At 36.9% G+C, this 18,517-nt stretch overlaps 1 pseudogene; it reads right to left on the bottom strand.

Moving 5' to 3' along the window:
* Positions 1-12,704: 12,704 nt before the first annotated feature.
* Positions 12,705-13,166, bottom strand: LOC114506067 (annotated as a pseudogene).
* Positions 13,167-18,517: the final 5,351 nt, after the last annotated feature.

The raw sequence follows: 18,517 nt of genomic DNA, 5'->3' as shown, positions 1-18,517 counted from the left end.
TTCCAGCTTTACTGGGCTGCCATCATGAGTCTGGGCAGGTGTGGCCCCATGTCCTGGAGCCAATCCTCTCTGAGCTCCCACACAGGCGCTGTAACTCAGGGTACCCGCCCCCCAGTTACATCTGGGTGGGGAAGTTATTTCCATTCCCCTGGCTTAGAGCTGATCACAGCTACTTAACATATCTATGCAACCAGTCAAAGGTTATAGATATGCCAAACGACCACACCAGAGCTTAGCTGCAAGGCTGTTGCTATGCTAAACAGCTCTCAATGGCCCTGCTCCATTTGTCCTTTCCCCCAACCCACACCCTGGGGTTGGGGGATGGAGACATCTTAAAATCTCCTGGACACCTTAAGTTCTGGACCCCATTTTAAATGCCTATTTGGGGCCCCCCTCTTGGCTGCACCCTGTAACAATACCACAGAGGATGGCAAAGTAGAAAGTTTCAGGAATTGATCTGTCTATCAAAGCAACTATTGAACTGGCAAGAACAATTAGGATCGACTATTTGGGAACTCTGGAGTTTAGTTAAATACTTACATTGTTTAAGGGACTGTTGATGAAGAAAGACACTGGTTAATTTCAGTATATTTTACACAGCAGCAACCACTCCTCCTTTCCTAGCACTGTGGCAAGCAGCAGGGGGATCACAAGCCTGTGTTCCTGGTACAATTGCTGGTACTTGGATGGGAAATAAGTATTTTGTTGTCCAAAAATTGAGGTTGTGTATTTTGATCTGCCTAGTGGGTCACTGGGACCAGCAAAGGGACTGTTCATTGTTTTAAACCCATTGAACTAATGTGGCTTCCCAGGCACCACATATGAAAACTAGAAAAAGCAGAACACATCTCTCTCTCTCCTTCTCTCTTTTCTTTCTCTGTTTTTCTTTTTTACTAGATTTAGGCACTCAAAGAAATTCTGTCAGATGACTGAATGACTATGAAATAACAGAACAATGAATTTAAAGGCTAGAGACAAGAAATACAGCCTTTGCAAAAATAATTTGGAAAAGTCACTAAACTAACAGATGACTGAAGCCCTCAAACAAGGAACAACAGTATCTCCAGTGAGGAAAAATAATCTTATTTTCAGAGTTACCACACTACAATATTCAAAATACATAGTTCTCAACAAAATTTTACAAAGCACATAAACAGAAAAAAAATGGCTCATTTTCAGGAAGAAAGCTCATCAACAGAAACCATTCAAGAAGCCAACATATTAGATGTATTAGACAAACATTTCACATTAACTACTATAAATATGTTCAAAGAACTGAAGGCAGTCATGGGCAAAGAACTGAAATCAGGAGAAAATGCATAAGAAGTAGGGGATATCAAATAAAAACAACAGAAATTATAAAATAGAACCAAATAGAAATTCTGGATTGAGAAACACAATAATTGAAATAGAAAGCTCACCAGAGTCATTCAATAACAGATTTCAACAGCCAGACAAAAAGAATCAGTGAACTCAAAGATGAAGCAATTGGAATTCTCCAGCCTGAGGGGTAGAAAGAAAAAAGGATGAAGAAACTGAACATAGGGCCTTTGGGGCCTATGTTGCATGTGAAGAATACCAACATAATTAGTATAACATTTCCAAAAGGAGAAGAGAGAAAGAGCAGAAGGAATATTTGAAGAAATAATGACCAATATCTCCCCAAGTGTGATGAAATACATAAATCTACACTACAAGAAGTTCAGTGAACTCTGAGGAATATAAATTCAAGACGATATAAACAAAGACACATTGCAATTAAACTGGAAGACAAAGTCTTGAAAGCAGCAAGAGAGAAGTGACTTGTCACATACAGAATGGAAGAAAATATTTTCATATTATATATCTGATGAAGGGTTAGCATTCAGACTATATATAGAATTTGTGCAACTCAACAAAGGAAAAAAACAGACAATACAATTAAAAAATCAGAAATGGACTTGAATGAACATTTCTCCAAAGAAGATATACAAATGGCCTGCATGTACATGAAAAAATATGAAACCTCAATGGTTATTAAGGAAATACAAATGAAAATCACAATGAAATACCACTTCATATATACTAGGATACTACAACTAATAATAATACAAGGAAAATAACAAGTATTGGTGAGGATGTGAAAAATAGCAATTCTCATACATTACTGGGGGCAATGGATAATGGCGTAACTGCTGTAGAAAACAGCTGGCACCCCCTCAAAGAGTTAAACACAGAATTACCATATAACCCAGAAATTCTATTTTTAGTATACACCCCAGAGAAATGAAAACACATGTTCACATAAAAACTTGTACATGAGTGTAAATGTTTATAGCACCATTTTTCAAGGTAGCCTAAAGGTAGAAATAACCCAAATGCCCATCAGTGGATCAACAAATTATGGTAAATATATGTAAAATATTATTTAGTCATAAAAAGAAGCAAAGTACTGATACATGCCTCAAGTTGGATGAACTTTGAAAACACTATGCTAAGTGAAAGAAGACACACAGCCCTGGCTGGTGTAGCTCAGTGGATTGAGAGCAGGCTGGGAACCAAACTGTCCCAGGTTCGATTCCCAGCCAGGGTACATTCCTGGGTTGCAGGCCATAACCCCCAGCAACCGCACATTGATGTTTCTCTCTCCCCGCCCCCTCTTTCTCTCTCTCTCTCTCTCTCCCCCTCCCTTCCTTCCCTCTCTAAAAAGAAAGAAAGAAAGAAAGAAAGAAAGAAGACACACAAAAGTTCACCTATTCTCAATTCCTTTTCAAAATATGGCAATCCTTAATTACAGAAAGAAAACTGTGGTTGCCACGGGATGAGAAGGATAGAATGGAGTGTGGTTTTAAAAAAAGCTTATGAATTTTTTTTATATTCGGGTTGGTAGTATGAGTGTTTCTCCCCCAGTGATGAGTGTCATAATTGAATTAAAAGTAAGACTTCGTAACACTTTTTAAATTGAATTGAAACAAGGCCAAAACTGGCCACAGGCATCTGATACTAAACTTTCCATGGACTATAAGATGGGGGTTGTACTTAATTGTTACATCAATTTGAACATGCACTTTACAATGACTGATCTCCTCCATTTCTAACTTAAATCAATAGAACAATGATGTAAGGAGGACCTGTTGTGTAGTGGGCATGGGAGCTAGGGCCTGGGAAGATACAAGATGATATAGGCCAGGAGTACTGCCAAACTAAATGCTTGGGAAAAGGACCCGCCCTACCAGCTTCTCTTGCTTCCTTTCTAGTTTCTCCTAAAGGTACCATCTCAATAAATTATCTCTACATAAATCCTCATTTCAGAGTTTGCTTCTAGTGAAGCTGATTCAAGATCCTGATACCTATATACCCTTAGGCTTCTTTCATCCTCCCCACACTCCTGGGAGAATGGTGCTTTAGTCCTGAAGTGTGTCAGTATATATACTAACATTCCATTGGCTGAAGCAGATCATGTGGCCAAGTATAACAGTAAGAGGCCTATTCTCTGATAAGAGAACAGAGAGAGAATAGTTGCTGAATGATAAGCCAGATGATCACAGAATTATGAATAAACTGTGGCCATTTTATTTAACCCACTACAGTTTTTAATCAAAGTATGCCAAAGATCTTTGCAATTGTTTTCTGGGGTATCCTACCAAATTTAGAGTAATTGTTTCAGTCCTTTTTAAACACATGAAATGCCATCTTTGGAAGGAATTCTGGCAAGTACAATTTTCTACACCTTCTATTCCCTTGCAGGCATTAGCATTCCTTATAAAATGGCACTTCAGACAGCTCTCTAAATGGCCCTCCCATTAATTCAGCTCTGTCCCTATTCTAAGGGAGGCTTAAAGGTTTATCACCAATAGATTAATAATTCTGCATTAAATCAGTTGGATTCCTGGCCACCTTTCTTCCTATGAGGTGTGTTAATTTTAGGAAAATATATTAAACTATAAACTTAACCTAGTTAAGAAACAAGATATTACCAGCATGACAGAAGCCTCCATCACCTCATGCTCCTTTTTAGACTCTTTGCCCCCAAAAGTAACCACAATACTGACTTTGATTAACATAGATTAGTTCGGCTTGTTTACTCATATATCCAGATAAATGGAGTCATGTAGTATGTTCTCTTGTGTCTTGCTTCATTCACTTAACAGTTTGTAAGATTCATCCATATTTCTACATATAGCTATAAATAATTACTTCTTAATCTGTGTAGTTTTATTTATTTATCTCTTTACTAATAATTAACAACTTGGAAACATCTGGGTTTTTGCCATTAGGAATAAAGCTGCTGTGAATATTCTGCTGTATGACTTTGGTTGAACCTATGAATACATTTCTTTTGGGTATATACCTATGATTGAAATCACTGAGTCACCGGACTTTTATGTGTTAATATTTATTTTTAAATATTAAATATATTTTATTGATTATGTTATTACAGTTGTCTCATCCCCCCCCTTTATTCCCCTCCCTGCACCTTCTCCTCCCACTTGCATCCCGGAATCTGATGTTGGAACATTTGAAGTTGTTCTGGAGGTTCCTAAACCTCTACTCATTTTTTGAGTTCTTATTTCTTCATACTATTCAAGTTGAATATTTATTTCTTCCTTTGGTCCAAACTCTTGATTTGAATCCCAGTTTCCTCCCCATTTCTGTTGGTACCCTGTACATTTTTCTGTATTTCACTTTGCATAGCCTTCATTTTTTTCCTCTATTTTGCAACCATACTCAACCATTTCTGTGAGCATCCTGATTGCCAGGGTTTTGAACTATGCATCTGATAGGTTGACTATCTCTTCATTGCTTAGTTGTATTTTTTTCTGGAACTTTGATCTGTTCTTTCATTTGGGCTTTTTTTTCTTTTTGTCTCAGCATGCCTGTTACATATAAGGGGCAGAGCCTTAGGTATATACCAGGGCAGGTCAACCCAACTCACTGTGTTGTGGCACTGTTTGTGGGGGAGGGGTCTGAGAGGGAACAATGCTGCTTGCTCTGCTCTTCATCACCCTTTAGTCACTTCCTCTGCTTCCCACAAGTAAACTGGGCCCCTGGGGTGCTGATTCCCAGGTGGGTGGTTTTGTGTATGTTCTACAAACAAAAAGCCCCTGAGGGTCTCTCTAATGAACTCTCCTGTGAGACTGGGAGTTTATTCCATCACCCACAACCCCTAGAGGTTTTTTCAGTCAGAGGTTTTGAGGCTTTATTTCCCCGCACTGGAACTTGGGGCTGCATTGTCTGTCTCTCTCCAATTGTCCCTTCCGGTTGATCTACACGCAAATGTGGGACTGCCCACTCCACCAGTCACTTCCTTGCCCACCTGGTCCACCAGTCACCATCTTGCCATGAGTTCTCTTCACCTAGCTGCTTATCTCCACCCCTCCTGCCAGTCTGGATGAATGTTTCTTCTTTAACTCCTTGGTTGTTGGACTTCCATATGGTTGGATTTTCTAAAAGTTCTGGTTGTTTTTTGTTTTGAATTTGTTATTATCCATCTTTTGATTGTGTGAAGAGACACAGTGCATCTATCTACGCCTCCATCTTGGCTGGAAGTCCCTATATGTTCATATTTAATACACACTTATAGCATCTATTTTAAGAATTTGATTGGAGAGTGGTGTAAACTTGATCATAGGTGCATGTAAGCTATGTTTCATTTATAACCTTGTGATTTTCCACTTAAATCTTCTTAATAAGCCTATTTTTTCTGGGTCTAAGCTGTTGTGTGGTTGCAAATTAAGCAGCTTTGAAAGCTGTGCTAACTTATTTATCTCCCTGGAGCTATATGCAGTGTATTACTCATAGATTGGTAAGAGATGAGGTTCTTGCCACCAACACAGTCAAACACAGGGAAAATGCCCTAACATACCATTATCCAATATTCTCTTGGGAATGGGGAATGGGTCTGGAAAATGATTATCCTTTTAGAGTCCCAGTAACAGAGTCATTTATCATTTAGAGTCCCACAGAGAAGGCCATGCCTTGTTCCAGGCTATGCTAAATGAGATGAGTGCTTGGACAGGGCAGGAGCTGGCACTGCCTCCCTCTTTGTTTGCCTGCCTTTCTGTGGAAGACGGGGAATCTGAGAATTTGAGGAATAATAGAACCCTTAGGGGAAAGTAAAAGAAAGACAGAGACATAGGGAAGACACCCTTACTTCTCTTTAAATGCCATACCTCTTCATTCCTTATGGCTCCAAGGTAAAGTACCTGCTCACTATAAAGGTCAAAAGAGTGTCATGCTCAGAGCTTGTTTTTTGTTTTGGTTTGGTCTGTTTGTTTTTTTTTTTTTTGGTCACAGTCAGTAAATGTATCCAAGAAACCCTTGATTAGAGAGAAAAAATGCTGAATTGAAGGCCTCCCTCCAAAGGGCTTACCACTGAGATAGAAGTGACCAAAGGGAGCATGGGAGAAAAAGACAAAATGCACAGAGGAAAACTTCATCACAGCATCTTCCTTAACAGCAAGTTGAGTTTTTATGCTCATTCCTATCTGTCTTTACCCTTTGGTGAATACAAAAGCCATCTGAAAATACAAAAATACAAAATCTCCCTTCACAGTTTCTACTTGGGGGAAGAAGACATAGAAAATGTGCAGGAAACAATATGAAAATAAAATAAAAATTATAAATCAAGTGATTCATATGAATATGAAAGAGTGAATCCATTTGACTTTACAAATTATATCAACAGAGAGGTAGCTAATCTGGCATTGAAATAGCCAGTTGTCATAGTTTGTCCTAAAATATATGTTTAATAATATGTTTTTAAATAAAATGTAGTTATGCTTTTGAGTATATTGTTCTTCGTCCTAATGAAAAATGGCCTCTCAAGGACTAGCACTTCAGAAGGAATCACATGCTCCCTCAAATGGGAAATTTGAGGAGAGGTAAAGTATGTTTACAAAATTGTGGTGAGGATTAAGGGGAACCAACAGAAGTAGTGAAGCCCCTTTGGCCAGAAATAGTGAGTGGTTATTTATCACACCAAGGGTGAAAGGGTGGAGACATCATCCAGCACCCAGGAGCCAGAGGTGAAGAATCTCAGCCAATCTGTGGCGCTCTGGCAGGAGAGAGTCAAACTCCACTTCCCTTCCATCTACAGGATGGTACCTCCCATTACAGGAATCCAACTGGAAGCTTGGGGCAAGGAGCCTGTTGATTGGCCCACAAAGGTAAGCTTTCCTCGCCTCCACATAGAAAACAGCCAGAGGAGAAGTGGGAGAATATTTATCATTTGGAGAGTTATGGTTTCTCAAGAAATAAAGTAAAGCTCTTTGTTTAGATCATATTCTGTTTTTTAATGCATAACTATTTTACTGTTATTATTTTATGTTCATTAAATTTTCTAGTTCATCAAGCATTCATTAATTAGGTTCTAATTCTGCAAATTCCTTTTCAGAGCTGTGAAAATCAACAGGTTATTTTTTTTCTCAGCTGCCTTTACCTGACTAAAAAACAAAAATATTGAGCTAATGTTAGAGAGTTATGTAAAAACTTTGAAAAAAATATCAACAATCAGCTTCAAAAGGTGAACACAAAAATTTTGAAGCATCTATAATTATATTAAGATTTTATAGACAGGCCATGATTTTATAGATCCAAACCTGTATCAGGGGCTAAAATAACAGGTTGTATCCTGTTTAGTCCCAGCTACTGATTTAGGAATTCATAGAACTATTTCTTCTGCTCAATAGAAAAGATTGCTTACTATAGCAACCCCTACATTAGCATTCAGCTTCCTGTTTACAAAACACCTCCCTAAGAAGTGCTTACATCATTATGCAAAGTAAACCCAATTTTTAAATATAATTTTAAGAGAGGAAAGTGTTCTGTTAAAGTTCCTAACAAAGAGGACAATCCCAGCTGGATACAAGCAATTGTCTAAGCATTTTTTACAATTATTTAATTGCCATATTTGTCCTGATCCTGGGCATTCTGTTTCTCTTGCACTTCTATAAGCCAAAATGGGCGGGAAATAATAAAATATTACGCACAGCCCACACCCAGCATAAGAAGCTGGCTGCTCTCTGGGGAGTTCTGGTGCAGGTTAACTTCACTCCACTGTCCTTAGATTTATCTTATTTTCTTTTGTTAGAAAAAGGAAAATTCCTGATCCTACCGCTCAAAATTTCAAAGTAAAAATATTTAACCTAGTTTTCAAGTGTATTTCTCTGATGCCAATCTAGTGTCTGAAACACTTGTGATTGTTTTTACCTTGTATTGTGAAGTACGGTAGCATTTTAATTAAGGGAAAAATATTTTACTTGTGCTTATAATTGATAGTCACAGCATTTGCAGCTGAGCTTAAAATTTATAGAAACCAGGAAGTCATGACTTGTGTATCAATGATCAAAGCATACAAGCCCTTTTTTTGAGTTTCACTGGTTAAAAAGGGGCCAGTTAGTTCACAAGAGCATTGTAGCACTGCTCACAGTCAAATATACTACTGAAAAATAACCCTGGAATTGTTAGTGATTTGAATGTTTTATTTCATCTCTAAGAAAATTTTTACCCAATGGAAGATAATGGCTGAATAGAAAAATATTATGCTGGGGCTCAGGTGACTTCAGAGTACCTGGTATATGATAATAGGGGTAAAGAGAGGTGAATGCAGATGCTATATCCAAGGAAATGTGTTGCAGGAAGATGAACTGGAGGATGGGATTAAATTTTGGGCCCAGGTAGACACTCTTTCTTCTGTATGTGTTCAGAGCCCAGCCTGGGACCCATGAAACAGACTAGAGACTTGAGTAGGAACATTATCCCTGATTAAAGCAGGAGCAAATATGCTAAATTTTCTGCTTGTATATTTATCCTGGATACTTCTCCCAGAGATGACATGGGCTTTGTCTTCAAATTAAACTCCCCTCTTCCAACCTGATGAAAAGTGTGAATCTGTGTCCTTGGCCAACATACCATTGCATTAATTTTCATGGAAAGTTGGTTTAGCAATTAGGGGTTCTCTTCACCTAAGGTGACCTCAGCTTTGATAGGTACTGTCTGTGAGAGAATCAGGAAGGCTCATCCAGGTGGAATGAGGAATCAGCTCACAAATGGATTAAACCAGGCCTTCTACTGTTATCAGGGTTTTCTGCTACAAATAATAATTCAGGCAGTTAATGGATGATCGGAATATTACCATTGTCTGAAATATTATTTTCTACTGTTATTCTTGTTACAGAGTACTTACCAGCTTCTTTGGGGCAATGCTGATCAACTTTAGTAAACATTGATAATACTCAGAGAGCTAATAATCCTGAAGATTCAGGAGCTTTATTCATAGTGACTCAGTTTTGTGTGGTACCTGAGAATCTGCATTTCCAATACTTTGTGCTGAGTGAAGGCCACGATTTGAGAAGAATTGAGGAAGTTGTCTGCTAATCAGTGATTGGGGCCCAGAAGTCTGTGTTTTAACAAGAGTCCACGAGATAAGAGTTCTCACCAAAGACTGAGAAGAGCTATTTTAAACCACTTGTTCTCAACCCTAGCTAAACATTGGACACACGTGAGGCATTACTTAAGGAATACCAATGCCTGGGTCTCACCCAACTGGTTCTGTTGAAATTGGACTGGGAAGCAGCCTGACGTGATGATCAGTTGAAGTTCCCCAGATGATTCTAATGTGCAGTCAAGGTTGAAAACCATTTCTTAGACCGTATTTTCATTTCTAGGTTACAAGACTAGACTATCTGAAATTTTTACTTTTCAATGTGTTGCTATGGAAGGAAAAGAGATGGATAAGACTTCTAACATCTAAAAGGAAATAAGCCTTGCTAGCTTTGTGTGAAGTCAGTCCCAGCTTACCTTACTTATTGTAGGGAATGTGAGTAATGAAGGACTCAATTCGGAGGTACTGGGAGTGAGTCAGCCGGGAGAGGTAGAACTTTGGGTAAAGAGCAAGTTATATAAATCTGTAGAAGTAAAATCCATTTATTTACTTCCAAAGGGCCAAATGTACTATTTAAAATGCTCCAATAGAGCATTCAATTTCACAGCTGCCTGTAGCTTTGAGGCCAAATTCTCATTCCCTATCATTAGGAAACACAAGTAGGATCACTACCAAAAGCCACATGTACTACTGAGATATTAATTAAGCCCCAAAGACTTCAAGGACCCCTGTCCAGTCCTCCAAAATGCATTATTCTTTGCCAACAGATGCAAAGAGATTTCTCTTGACCTTCCTCATGCTTGACTCAGACCTCTAAATCTGTGTATCATTAACATAAAGGCTTGTCAAAATTTTAATTTTAACAAAATAGATTCCTCCAAAGCTAACCCATATCCTTTTGTTATTTTCCCAAGATACTGAATTTTTTCCTGCTTTTATGAAACATGAATGTGTTAAAAAAAAAGATTCCTTTTATTTGAGAAATGCAGCTTAACATTTAGGCAGAAAATGAGACTATAAAGCCAAGTCAGAGCAGTGGATGAAGAATCATACACAGAGAATCCTCATCCTGGTTTTGACCCTCACATGATTTGGAGAAAGTTGTATTTTGACCCTTAGTTGCTTTAACTGTCAAATGACAATGACTTTTCATAACCTCTTTTGATTTTAATACTGTAAAAAGGTCTTACTAGAAAATGAGGATCTGGAAAATTCTGTGTTATCATAGTCAGCTGAGAATCTATTGGACTAGTTTTCAAACTTTCAACTGGAACACGAAGTAGATTATTGCCTCTGCAATGACAGTGCTGACTCTTCCCTGCCCCTTTCCTGCTGTGTAATGGCTGTTGTTTTTCATTGACAAAAGAGAATCGAAAAGCAAGCCATATTCCCCAACTCATTTCTCTTAGAGTAATAGCAAATTAACTATTTTTTCCTATGATCTGCTTCCAAATCACTCTTACCAGCAGTGAGTCTGCTGTTATCAGTTGAAGCATTTCCCCTCTGTTGATTTGTACTCAGCCATTTTTTTTTAAATGAAGTTCCACTTGCATTGTTGGTTCCAGGAAAATACAAGCTATTTCAAGGCCTATTTCTGTTTCTCTCTGATTGGAACCAAGTGAGGGAGGGAGGATAAGCTTCTCTAATTTGCTAATAAATATACAAATATTCCAAAGATTCTTGTTCAGTCTTGAGTAGATTGACCTTTGCCAACAAATTCAAATACATTTCTCTTGACTTTGCCAACCATTGTACTCATGTCAAAATTGAGACTATATTAACATAAAAGGATATCAAAACTTAATCACTGCAGAGAGTAGATCCAGTCAAACCCAGAATTGGCAATGATGGACATTGATAGCAACCAGATTAGTTTTAAGGAGTTGTATGGGAAGCATTGTTCATTTTGCATAAAAAACGTGTCAAAAAAATAAAGGAGAGTCAGAGAAAGAAACAGTTCTGGAATTCAATAACCATAAGCTTGAATTTTGATCATCAATTAACTAGCTATGAGAACTTGGAAATTCCTCTATTGCTTGAGGTGTGAAAAAGACCTAGACTAGTGTTTCTTAAACTTTAATGTGCATTTGGATCCATTGGGATGTTGGTAGGGTGCAGACTGATTTAGTCGGTCTAGGATCCAGCACTACAAAGTCTCTGAGGTGGTCCCCATGCTGTGAATCCCAGACCACACTCTGAATAGCAATATGGTTCTCCCCAAGTTACCTTACAGATTTAGAAGCAAATAAATACATAAATTAATACTCTTAAGACATTTTGAAGAACTCTATTAGTATGATGCTGAAGTCCAAATTCTGTAAATCATCATATGAATGTGGATAACACGTGAGTAGATTTTCTATAATTTCATACCTCAATTACAGGAAAAATATCAACCACAGAAGTAAGAGCTTCTGGACTAATCCTACTGTTTTCCCCAAATATTATTCTCTGCCTATCAGATACTTTCTAAGTCATCTCTAAAATAACCCAAAAGAAACTTAGAGTGACTATTAGAAGCTTTCTGATTTGCATTGCAGCCAGAGAATTAGGCTTTTTAGATTTTTGCAAAATTTGTGGAGCATAAACAATTGGTTATGTCAATGTTTTAATTGTCAAAACAGTTATTTTCTTTTAAAATGTTTGTATTGTGGTATGAGTTACTAATTTTCATCCTGAGACTGAATCCTCATTCTAGCGAGTGACACAACATTAACAGATATATGCATGCTACTAATGAGAAATGCTTAGTTGAAGTTTTATCCCAAGTTATGTAAACAAATCAGGGAACCAGTGTACTGTGTCTGATGTGAGTGTATTGGTGTGTACACACCAAGACATGCTTATAACATTAGCAAACATTATGGTGAAAATATAGGCTTAGATATAAATTCGGCTTTCTACCATTATATTTTTTATTATTGTCTGTTTAATACATTTAATAATTCTAGTATTTCTGAATTTTTTCACAAGAGAGCATTAGAGTTCTTCAACTTATTGGAAATATACCCTGAAAAAAGCCAACCCTAATGTTGCAGCAATAATACAGTTTTGTTTATTGGCACTATACTACAAGCAGAGCAAAGAACATCTGATTTAAATAAATGAAAGCAATTTTTGCTCAGGAATATTTTGTACACATACCATAGAAGTTGTTTTATAGAAGATACTAATTTGCCCAACTTCAGAAGGCAACATGCTAAGTTGTGAGTTTCATATTGTCCAGCTACTTGTTTCTTACTGCCCTGGAGAGTCTGGTGGCCTGTAATGATGAGAGACCACCTTGTTGCCACCACTTGTTTGCTCACAGGTGACTTCGCTGTGGTAGAACGCTCATATCCTAAGATGCAAGGCCTAGCAAAACACCTCCCACAAATCCACTGGACACCACGATTATGTTTGACAAATTCTGTTGCCTCTACAATTATGTTGTTAATTTTAGGTGCTCCCTTATTTGCTCATTTCTTAATCTGTCTTTTGCTTTTTATATATGTTTTAAACTTTTTCCAGATGACCTGCACATAGCCAGCATGACTAGCAATCTGAAGGTGAAGAAAGCCACCACCATTGCAGTTGCTGCAAGTTTTCCAAATTTCTGAAACAAAAGTCCTGCGTACCAACCAGTAACCCCATCCATTACAATCTGGGTGGCTACTTAGTACTTTTCTACTATAGGTCTAGAACTATGGCCCAAAACATGATTCTACCAGTGGTAGTTTCTTGCATATTCTGTTAAATCCAACATTTCATGAGACTCATCATCACTATCATATTCTTAGGGAGGGGATTTCCAGATTTCCATACCACTGGTGACCTGTATTGAAGGTGGTTTCGCCCCTATCCCTCCTTCCCACTACTTCAACAGCTGCTTTAGCCCAGGTAGAAGACTATCATCTCTCTTTTTCTTCCTTCTCCTCCAAGCACGTTCTACTGTTATATTTTTAACTGGGTAGTTTTGTGAGGTTTCAAAGTGTTCATGTTTTCCCTCAGAAACACAGTCCCTTGTGAGAACATGTAGCCTACTGGCAGTAACAACAAAATCAGGCTGTGGGCTCTCCTGAGGAAGTCATTTCCAGATCTCATCCCCCAGAGACTAACATCAGCAGCAAAATCAAATTTGACTTCCTTACAGTGTGTGTGTAGGACACAGTCACTCCTCTGAAATGGAAAGAGGTGAATAGGAGTAGCCTAGCTTCTATTTTGCATCAGGCAACATAAAAATGTAAGAGAGAGCTTCACTGACAATCAACAGTGCTTTCCTGTTAGGTATTTAGAAAGTTACTGTTTAGAATATAAATTTATTGAACATATATTTTTAAAAAACAATTTAGTTATCTAAACTCACTAGGCAAAATACTAAAAATTCTTAGAGTCTTTGTTGTCTTAAAATATCACATCATAATAATCCTTTACAATTTGCACTGACATGAATTTTTAAATGGTGTCAAATCAATGGTAAAAGCAATTCATTTAGAATTAGAATACATTGATTTGAAATCTGACTTTGAATCAGTCACCTAAACTTTCTGGGCCTCAATTTTCTGCCCTGACTGGCGTGGCTCAGTGGATTGAGTGACAGCCTGTAAAGCAAAGGGTTGCTGGTTTGATTCCCAGTGAGGGCACATGCCCAGATCAGGTCCCTAGTAGGGGGCATATGAGAGGCAACCACACGTGTTTCCTTGTCTTTCTACTTCCCTTCCCCTCTACAAATAAATAAAATCTTTAAAATTTCTTTAAAAACTTTCTGGGCCTCAATTTTCTTATCTATATAATCTTATCTAACTAAACTGTTATTTTAGACATTAACTTAGATATTTACCAAGATCCCTACCAGGCCTGCACTTCCTTGATCAATTTTTCCCAATGATTTTTCCCATGTTTACTTATAAATCCCAAACTATGTTCACTGCTTTTCTCTACACAAGTTTTTTACATTTAATTTTTTTATAACTAGGTCCTTTCCCTTTAAAAAACCCACACAGTGTTTCCTATCTGATGATGTTTAGACTTTATAACCTAATAAGCTTCCTGAACACTGAAGAGAGACTCGAGGAAAATGAACAGATGGGCAAAGGCAGTGTGCATCTGCTCCTTCTATCTTGTGTCTTGGTGGGTTTGACATATTAGGGAGATGTGAGTTTTAGAGAGGAGTTCAAATTGACCACAGATAATTGTGTTTTAAAAGCCATTGGTTCAAGGAGGTACTCAGTGGGAAGGTGAAGTCCAGTGGTTCATTGGAGCTGGCTTCTCTGCTACATACAACCTTGTGAAATCAATCATGTGCCTCTCTGCCCCACCCCTGGCTACAATGAGAATATTTACACCATGGAAAGCAGCAAATGCTACAAATTGGGGTACTTATTGGAGCCAGTTGTTAAACATCTGTAAACAAAACTGGATGTTGTATATACAAATGTACACACAAAAATGAACAGATTGATGCCACCCATATTCAGAATTTGTTAAAGCAAAGAATGAGAATAGAAATCCCCTCTCCCAAATACCCATTTGTTAATGATTTTTTCCCAATTTAGCATGTCCATGAAGTTAATTCTTTAAAATTATGTATGATGTGTAATTATTTCCTATAGTTATTAAAGGAATGATATTCATAATGCATTAAAATGGATTATGAATAGAAGGAAACAATCATTCATGTTTGTATAATCCAAATTGTTATAATTAGTAATATTATAGGTAGTATATCACTACTGTTTTTATTTTCTCTCTACATAATCTTGTAAAAGAGCAATAATTCGCTTAATCATTACTTTGTGGTTTAGGTTTCTTCTCAGTTCTATACTATGATAAATAATATTATAATAGGTAACTTGATATGTAACTTTGATGGTAGAGAAACGGTAGAATTATAGAGGATTTTTTTGGACACTGTACCCTCTGAATTATTGGCATGGGTGGGGGAAAAGATGTCATGAACAGCTGAATCATGGCCAAGGAAAACTCAGCTGTCCACAGAACAGTTTAGAGAACCTGGATATTTATAAAAGTCCTATGAATCGCTAACTGAATTACATGTGTGGGTGTGTTGAGATCTGCCGCCAGGTGGTTTTTAAAAAAGCTTGCCAGGGTTTAAATCAACCCTATCATCAGGATCAGAGTAGATTATATGCCAGCTATTTTTTCTCTTGCACCACTTTTGGATGTGATTGAGGACACCTGCTAGGGATATTTGTCACCTGATGTGTATCCAGGCAAGCAACATCATCAGGGAGAGTTTGGTAACAGCAACAGTACAACTTTAGTGTAGAACCTTTAGTAGTTGGGGGAGGCCAAGAGTTTCTGTGTACTCTGGTTTGCCAAATCTACCTCCAGCTTGTCGGGTGGGCATGCTTCTAAACCTACCCAGGCAGTAGATCAAGCCAGCTGATCTGGTACATTGTGTTCCCGGATAGCTCTGTTTTTAATATATTTGTGTATATCTCCACCTGCTCAGTTCACCAAACTGAAGGTTCTGTTCTTGAGTGCACTTGGTTTTACGTTTATTAAATTGTTCATTTAATTTAACTCATCAAACATTTAATGTGCAATTGCCTGGTGCAAGGCAGGATGTAGATTTTGTAATCCCCATTTCCCCATTTGTTTTTCAGATTGATAGTCTAATAGAAGTGATAAGAGTATTATAATGCCCAGGATAAAAAGTACATGAGATAGAGCCTATCATATTAATTGCCACTAAGATATGGAGTCAAAAAAGAGATAAATATGAGTGAAAATATGTGGGAATAATGCTTTTATGGGAAGAGTGGTATGACATATTTCACCTAGTAAATATAGAATAAAAGAAATCTAAGTAGAGGAAGTTTTATAGACAAGCAGGAAGCTAATAACATTTATGATTATATAGTGCTTTTTAAATTAAAGGACTTCACATATTTTATTATAGTTAAATAAAGTAGGAGTGGGAAACACCCTGAACTGCCTAAGCATAGGTTTGAAGAACAGAGATGGAAATGTTTCTGATAGTCAATTGTTGCTAGACCACAGAGGGCATTTTAATTTGGATTCCTCCTATAGCAGTTCCCAAAGCAAAAACTTTGGGGATTCTATTTGGGAAGGAATCCCAAGAAGTGGTATCAGGGGAGTGGAAAATGAGGCAGGGAAGTGGAAAGTCAATGAAAAAGTATGAATGGATGAAGAATCAAGTTACCATCAGGGACAGGAGTAAGATAAAGTGAGGGAAACACTCACCTAGGATGCAGAATTCAAAGGGTGCCAAACACTCAGTAGTCTAAATACACAATATTTTGATGAAATATTTTTAGAATACCAAAATTAACACAAAATATTTACAATACAAAATTATCCAAATTTAGATAAAGACATCTGACAGTGTTGCATTGAGCCATATTGGAGGGAGCCTAAAGAAAAGGAAAAGTGTATAAAATTTAAAAATTTATGTGTTTTTTAAAAATGGTGTATTTTCTGCAAAACACTAAAGTAACTGAAAAATACTGAAAAATTATAAAGTAGGTGTGTTAAAACTCACACCATTATTTTCAATGTAAACATTTTATTTATATCAATACCATATTTCCTTATAATTTTACTGGCTTTAATAAAAATAAACACATCAATAATATTTCATTAAAACAATTACCATAAAAAATGGCCCTGGCCAGGTGGCTCAGTTGGTTGGAGCATTGTCCCATACACAGAAAGGTCGTGGCTTTGATCCCCATCACAGCACATACCTAGGATGTGAGTTCCATCCCCAGTCAGTGAGAGTACAGGAGGTCAATGTTTCTCTCTCATATCAATGTCTCTCTCTCTCTCTCTCTCTCTGCCCCCTTATTTTTCTCTCTTTAAAATCAATAAACATTATCTTCAGGTAAGGATTTTTAAAAAGTTAAAAAATATATAAATTGTATATAGGAGCATACATATTTTTTAAATAAATTTATTGGGATGATATTGATTGATAATATTAATGTTTCAAGTGTACAATATTATAAGGCATCATCTATATATTGCATTGTTTATTCATTACCCAAAGTTTAGTCTCCTTTTGTCACTGTATATTTGACCCCCTTACTCTCTTCTACCATCCCCTACTTCCTTCTCCTCTGGTATTGTTGTCCATAATATTGCTGTCCATGTCAATAAATTTTTTGTCTGTTTGTCTTGTTCATTTATTTGTTACTTTCTATTATAGCCCACCTGGGAGCAAAATCATATGGCTCTTGTCCTTTGCTGTCTGACTTATTTTGCTCAGCAGGATACTCTCAACATCAATCTATGTTGGAAAATGGCAATATTTATCTTTTCTTATGGCTGAGTAGTATTCCGTATATATATATATATATATATATATATATATATATATATATACACACACACACATATATATATATACCACATTTCATTTATTTAATTATCTATAGAAAGAAACTCGAGTTGTTTCCATGTCTTGGCTACTGCAGATAATGCTGTAATGAAGAGAGGGCTACATATAGTTTTATGAATAATTTTTTTCAATTTTTCTGGTGGTTGCCCAGAAGAGAGATTGCTAGGTCATATGGTAGCTCTATTCTTATTGTTTAAGGGACCTCTTACTGTTTTTTATAGTGACTGTACCAATTTACATCCCCAGCAGCAGCATAAGAGGGTTCCTTTTTCTTCACATCCTCTCCAATGCTTGTTATTCCTCGTGTTGTTGACAGTAGCCATTCTAACATAGTTCTGGAAGTCCTAGCCAGAACAATCAGGTGAAAAAATAAGTAAAACATCCAAATTGAGAATAAATAAGAAAAATTGTCATTTTTGAAGATAACATGATTCTGTATGTAGAAAACCCCAAAGACTCCACCAAAAAACTATTAGAAATAATAAACAAATAAAGTTGAAGGATACAAAATCAATGTACAAAAATCCTTTACACTCAGAAGAAGAAATAAGAAAAATTCTATTTGCAATTACAACAACAACAAAAATACCTAATAATAAATTTAACAGGGGATGTATAAAACATATATACTGAAAACTCAAGACAACTGAAAGCAATTGAAGATTACTTTCCATGTTCATGGATTGAAAGAATCAACATAGTTAAAATGGCCATTATCACCCAAAGCAAGATACAAATTTAATGCAATCCCTATCAAAATCCCAACAACATTTCTCAAAGAAATAGAA

The sequence above is a fragment of the Phyllostomus discolor genome, chromosome 9 (assembly GCF_004126475.2).
Source record: "Phyllostomus discolor isolate MPI-MPIP mPhyDis1 chromosome 9, mPhyDis1.pri.v3, whole genome shotgun sequence".
Classification (NCBI taxonomy): Eukaryota; Metazoa; Chordata; class Mammalia; order Chiroptera; family Phyllostomidae; genus Phyllostomus; species Phyllostomus discolor.
The sequence above is the reverse complement of the archived record's forward strand: the minus strand, read 5'-3'. Positions and strand labels throughout refer to the sequence as shown.